Consider the following 6,413-nt stretch of genomic DNA (forward strand, 5'->3'; position numbering starts at 1 on the left):
AGATGATGTGGTCTCAACTCTGTTGGTGAGATTTGAGCAACTTCTAGAGATGTTGAAGTTATAGATAAAGAAGCAGTTTATAGCAATGGTTAAGAGTTAAGACCATACATAGACTCATAGACAGACTTTGAGTCCAAATCCTGGTGCTGCAACTTAACTAGCATTGTGATGCAGGGTTGTTTATTAGCATTTCTAGGCTTCAGTATCTCATTTCTAAATTGGTGATAATGATAGAACCAGACACTCAGGGTTGTCGTGAGGAAAAAAGGAGTCAATACACATGAGGTGCTTCAATCAGTAAAAAACACAGTATATGTTATCTTTAGCAATGCAGAGGATATATTGGTAATTAATGATTAACGTGTTGATGGGTGAGCAAGGAAGGAGAAAGAGGAGTCAAGGTTGACTTGTGATTTTTTGGACTGTCCAAACAAGTAGCTAGAAATGTATCTAATTTTGATAATCTTCCCAGTGACTGCTTATCTATCTTTGCACTATTCTGTCAGAAGCAAACAAGCATGTATCTTTTTTTTAAACACTGGGTTTTAGGGCCTCTTTATTATAGCAGTTTAAACTATAGATATGGTGGGCTAGTGCAGATGGATTCTATTTTCTCTGTGAGTGATGAGATGGAAAGGTTTTCTGAGAAACGAAAATTAGTTGGGAAAGGGCATAAGGTTAGAAAAGAGTGAAATTAATTTGAAACAGTTAGTGATTAGGGGCCATGATAGTAAAGATAGGTACTAGGAAAATATAGAAACATTGTGTGATAATCTTGAGGAAGTAGAAGAGCACCCATTCATGGAGAAAGGAAACAATATAAATATGAATTAAATAAATAAACCCAACAAAACAGAAACAGAAAACTAACAATATAGGCCACAGAATTTCTACTGGAAATATTTACAGTTTCCAGAGTTAGTGTTAAAAATGTTTCAGGACAGTGAAGATCAAAAGTAAGTTTTCAGTGTTACAATACTTATTAAACAACTTGTGGATTCTACTATTAATATAAGAATTTATAAAGTTTAGGGAGACATGGCTGCTATTCATGTACAGCCTTATAGATTTGCACGACTTTAAAGACGTAAAATAGGCATTGACTACCAGCAATATTTAAATACCAAATCAAATATAAATAAAGTGCTGGAAACATTGAGATTAAATAAGATGGAACAATGCTTTAGCCTTATTATGGGAAGCTTCCTGAAAGAGGTGGTTTTTAAACTAAAACTCAAAATGGACATATCTTTACACTTCGGAAACTAGAACACATATTATTGGTTGTATGCTTCTATTTTCATACATATTTTCTAGTGGTAGTAGGTGGGTGTAAAAGTAATTGTGGTTTTATTTGGCCACGAAAAGTAATAGCAAAAACCAAAATTATATTTGCACCAACCTAATAAAATCATATTTGACTTTAGGATATTTAGGCTGGGAAAGATATAACACTACACTCTTTTTTCATAGGCTGGTGAAACTTTCTCTGATATTTGCTGTCCTTTGAGTCTTCCACATTGATGAAATATGATTTTATGTTAATATTCCTGGTATGAACCATGTAGAATTAAGTATCTGGAGTCATTCCCTAGAAGTGTACTACATCATTTCCTTGTCACAGTTTTTACTTTTATCTAATCTGAAAAATTATATAGGTTATTTTGAGTTGAGACCTTCTTTACACTGTAGCAAGGAAACGTCTAGTGACCTTGCATTTTACACAACATTAGCTACAATCTTTTTTCCTAAGTAGATGTTGAGACAGTGTTTTTCACATTTTTGCTTATGTATTAGGCAGTATAAAATATAATTGGAAGAATTCTTTTAAGAGCCCATCATGAACAGAATTGCATATTTATCTTGTGAATAAACTTGTGCATGTTATACATTTAATGACTGCACAAAGTCATTGTCACTGGCTTAATTTTCTTTATTTTAATAAGATCATTTATTTTGGTAGTGAAGACAGTTCATTCATGCCGGTGATTGAGGTTCTGAAGATGAGTAAGTGTGCTTGTACATGTAAAGCCTTACAGCAGCTTTATTTTCACTGGGAAAATGTTTTAATTTGGGAGACAGAGCCCTAAGCCAAATTCCTTGTTATCTTCGATTTAATTGAGAAAATTGCTTAACCTCAGTCTTTCTGTCAAGTCTGATTGACAGTTAACTGTTAGCTGTGAGGTGACTGGAATTATGAGTACTTTAAAATATCTTGAGACTTCTTGAAGAGAGGTGATATGTGTGTAACAGGGACAGAAATTATTAGTGTGTGAGGAGACATACTTTCCTCTGTTCCTCTGCCTAACCAGTTTACCATACAGATTGGCATCATCTTTAGAGTTTGAACAATAGAATTAAGGATGGATAAATGCATGGAGATTTTATCTTGAGAAAAAATGAGAATAGTAGAGGACAGAAAGGAAGAGGGAAAAGAAAGTAAAGTCCCATCAGGAGACAAGGAAGATAGGAAAGGAGGTTTAGGGGAAAGGGTTGAAAGTGAGAGGTGAGAAAGCTGAGGTGTAGGGAAAATTGGCAATCAATTGGAATGGGAAAAAAAAAGATTATACATTGGATATCTTTTAACATTTTTCAAGAGATGCACCTAGGAATTAGAATTACTTTAAATTACTTCTGGTTGCTGAAATTTATTTCTTTGTCTATATCACTTTGAATCAGATATTTGAATTTTCTGGAAAAAAAAGTCACACAAATGATAAATTAGCTCCTTATTCTGAAATACTTTAGAATAATGTTGTATCAAAATTCAGTGTGGTAAAGGTAAAAATATTTTCGTATGCCATTAACGGCTTATTACTCAGAAAGTTAATTTATATGAAAGTCTTGGGAGATATTAATAAATTTATCTCCAGCTAAAACTCAGATTATTATAACTTAAACATTTTCAGCTTAAGACAAATTCAGTTTTATGAAGACTAGTGTTTTCCCCTTACTTTTCTAACTTATAATTCTTGTGAAATATATTTTACCCTTTAATAGCTAAATCAATAAAATCCATTTTAAGTGAACTATTTTTCAAACAAGAATTTTCATAGTATTGATTCAAGATGAGAATATCACATTGTGATAAAAATCAGTAAAACTAGTAGCTATCTAAATGCTGACTTTTCTAATTTGAAACTTAGAGATTCATCATGCTTAGAATGCTAAAGTTTTCTGATGTTCTTCTCTTTAATATGCAAGACACAAAGCCTCTCGAACATAAATTGCAACTCACAACTATAAGGAAAAGCATCAACACTTGACCCCCTAAGTTATTTTAATAGAAAGGAGTATGAGAGAGGAGTATTAATGAAAAGCAATGGCACAGTAGACAAATCAAAAATTGTGCCTACTGCTCATTGAATTTAATCAGTAAGGCTGTTTGATAATTAGAGAAGTGGAATAAAAAAGCAGACCTGGATGCTACCAGGCCGTTTTTATGTATTATGGTAAGTTAGACTGAGTGGCTCTTGGTGGTAAATACATTCTCTGGAGATAATAGGCACCACTGCAAAATTTTGTATTGGTTTCTCCTAAAATACCTTCTTGACTTTTGTGAGGCCATGAGCTAGTTAATATCCATGCTAATATGAAACATGTTTATTATTATTTCCCAGTTGATTTTATTTACAGGATTTTAGAGAAGGAGGGTGTATGAACCATTTTGAGGATTTTTGGATTTAGCTAATTAGGTGTGGCTTTTCTCTTGGCTTTGTTAACTGGTCGGAATAATTGCGTTTCTTTTGTTAGGCTTTTGCTTTGGGCAAGATAAAATTCTTCTCTCACACAGCCTTTATATTTTTATTACATCAGACTTCGTGATCTTCCTAAAGCAAGAATGCTGATGTGTATCCTGTATTAAAAAGAAATTGCAGATTAAGAAAGAAATTGGTAAAATAGTGAGATTCCATAATTAAACGTTATCACCTTTGTTTTTCCTTATTTTACTTTGTAGCATTTTAAAAAGTGCTGCAAAATAGCATTGTGGTATGTTTATTAAAAAGAAGGCTGATATCTGTGCCATAGACTTGCCATGCAGAATGGGCAGCTGTACATTTGCAGATGACTGCTAATGTGGATGTCTGGATAAAAGATCAAATTATTTGCCTAGCCTAGTGCATTTTGCAAGAGCAGCAGATGATGTAATTAGCTCATCATGCATGCAGACTCCAGGATGTGTGAGGTCTTCCTGTGAGACCTCCTATGGCTTGGGCTACCAGCAAATCTCCTGGAAAAGGTGAAATTTGGTTACAGGCAAATGTCATGTGATTTTCCCTCCCTAGACGTGTGAACCATTTTTAGCCTACTTCTGTTTGGGCTATTCTTATACAGACAAGAGTTACGTTAAATAACAACAACAACAATAAAAAGGCTGGCAAAGTGTAAATGAAGAGAATTGATTTTTAAGTGCTGATCTTAGGTATCTAGTGTTTTTATGTTTTTCAGCAAAAATCTTAAAACAGTGTAAATGTATGAAAAAAAACTTAACCTCTACTTTATACCATATAAAAGTTAATTTGAGATGGATCATAGACTTAAACATATAAGCTAAAATCATAAAACATTTAGAAAAAGTAATACCTTTTTTTTTTTACCTTGAGATAGGCATAAATTTTTTAGAGAGGAATTAATTATAAAGGAGAAAAATATGGTACATCAGTCTTCAACAACATTTAAGGGGTATGCTCATCAAGAAATAGTGCTGGAAAGATGCAAAGGTAAACCACATGCTGGGAGAAGGTATGCAGAATACAGAATCTGACAAAGGACTTGTTTTCAGAATACATTAAAAATATTTCTAAGCTACTATGTGGTCATAAAAAAGAATGAAATCATGTCCTTTGCAGCAACATGGATGTAGCTGAAGGCCATTATCCTGAGTGAATTAATGCAGGAACAGAAAACCAAATACCCCATGTACTCACTTAAAAGTGGGAGCTAAACATTAGGTACTCAAGAACATAAAGATGATCACAATAGACACTGGGCACTACTAAAAGTGGGAGGGAGAGAAGGGGGCAAGGGTTGAAAATTAACTGTTGGGTACTGATACGGTTTGGCTGTGTCCTCACCCTATTCTTATCTTAAATTGTAGTTCTCATAATCCCCACATGTCATGGGGGGACCCAGTGGGAGGTAATTGAATCGTGGAGGGCAGTGACCCCCATGCTGCTGTTCTTATGATAGTGAGTGAGTTCTTTTTTTTTTTTTTTTCATTATACTTTAAGTTCTAGGGTACATGTGCATAATGTGTAGGTTTGTTACATATGTATACTTGTGCCATGTTGGTGTGCTGCACCCATCAACTCGTCAGCACCCATCAATTCGTCATTTATATCAGGTATAACTCCCAATGCAATCCCTCCCCCCTCCCCCCTCCCCATGATAGGCCCCGATGTGTGATGTTCCCCTTCCCGAGTCCAAGTGATGTCATTGTTCAGTTCCCACCTATGAGTGAGAACATGCGGTGTTTGGTTTTCTGTTCTTGTGATAGTTTCCTAAGAATGATGGTTTCCAGCTGCATCCATGTCCCTACAAAGGACGCAAACTCATCCTTTTTTATGGCTGCATAATATTCCATGGTGTATATGTGCCACATTTTCTTAGTCCAGTCTGTCACAGATGGACATTTGGGTTGATTCCAAGTCTTTGCTATTGTGAATAGTGCCGCAATAAACATACGTGTGCATGTGTCTTTATAGCAGCATGATTTATAATCCTTTGGGTATATACCCAGTAGTGGGATAGCTGGGTCATATGGTACATCTAGATCTAGATCCTTGAGGAATCGCCATACTGTTTTCCATAATGATTGAACTAGTTTACAATCCCACCAACAGTGTAAAAGTGTTCTTATTTCTCCACATCCTCTCCAGCACCTGTTGTTTCCTGACTTTTTAATGATTGCCATTCTAACTGGTGTGAGATGGTATCTCGTTGTGGTTTGATTTGCATTTCTCTGATGGCCAGTGAAGATGAGCATTTTTTCATGTGTCTGTTGGCTCTATGAATGTCTTCTTTTGGGAAATGTCTGTTCATATCCTTTGCCCACTTTTTGATGGGGTTGTTTGCTTTTTTCTTGTAAATTTGTTTGAGTTCTTTGTAGATTCTGGATATTAGCCCTTTGTCAGATGAGTAGATTGCAAAAATTTTCTCCCATTCTGTAGGTTGCCTGTTCACTCTGATGGTAGTTTCTTTTGCTGTGCAGAAGCTCTTTAGTTTAATGAGATCCCATTTGTCAATTTTGGCTTTTGCTGCCGTTGCTTTTGGTGTTTTAGACATGAAGTCCTTGCCCATGCCTATGTCCTGAATGGTACCACCTAGGTTTTCTTCTAGGGTTTTTATGGTATTACGTCTAACATTTAAGTCTCTAATCCATCTTGAATTAATTTTCGTATAAGGAGTAAGGA

The 6,413-nt window shown here is 35.1% G+C and overlaps 1 protein-coding gene across 3 annotated transcripts in view; it reads left to right on the plus strand.

Moving 5' to 3' along the window:
- The window catches only part of MAPK10 (mitogen-activated protein kinase 10), a 357,025-nt gene that overhangs the window by 86,780 nt on the left and 263,832 nt on the right, over nt 1-6,413 (plus strand). The window lies entirely within an intron of this gene.

This window comes from Piliocolobus tephrosceles, chromosome 3, assembly GCF_002776525.5.
Source record: "Piliocolobus tephrosceles isolate RC106 chromosome 3, ASM277652v3, whole genome shotgun sequence".
NCBI classification, from domain to species: domain Eukaryota; kingdom Metazoa; phylum Chordata; class Mammalia; order Primates; family Cercopithecidae; genus Piliocolobus; species Piliocolobus tephrosceles.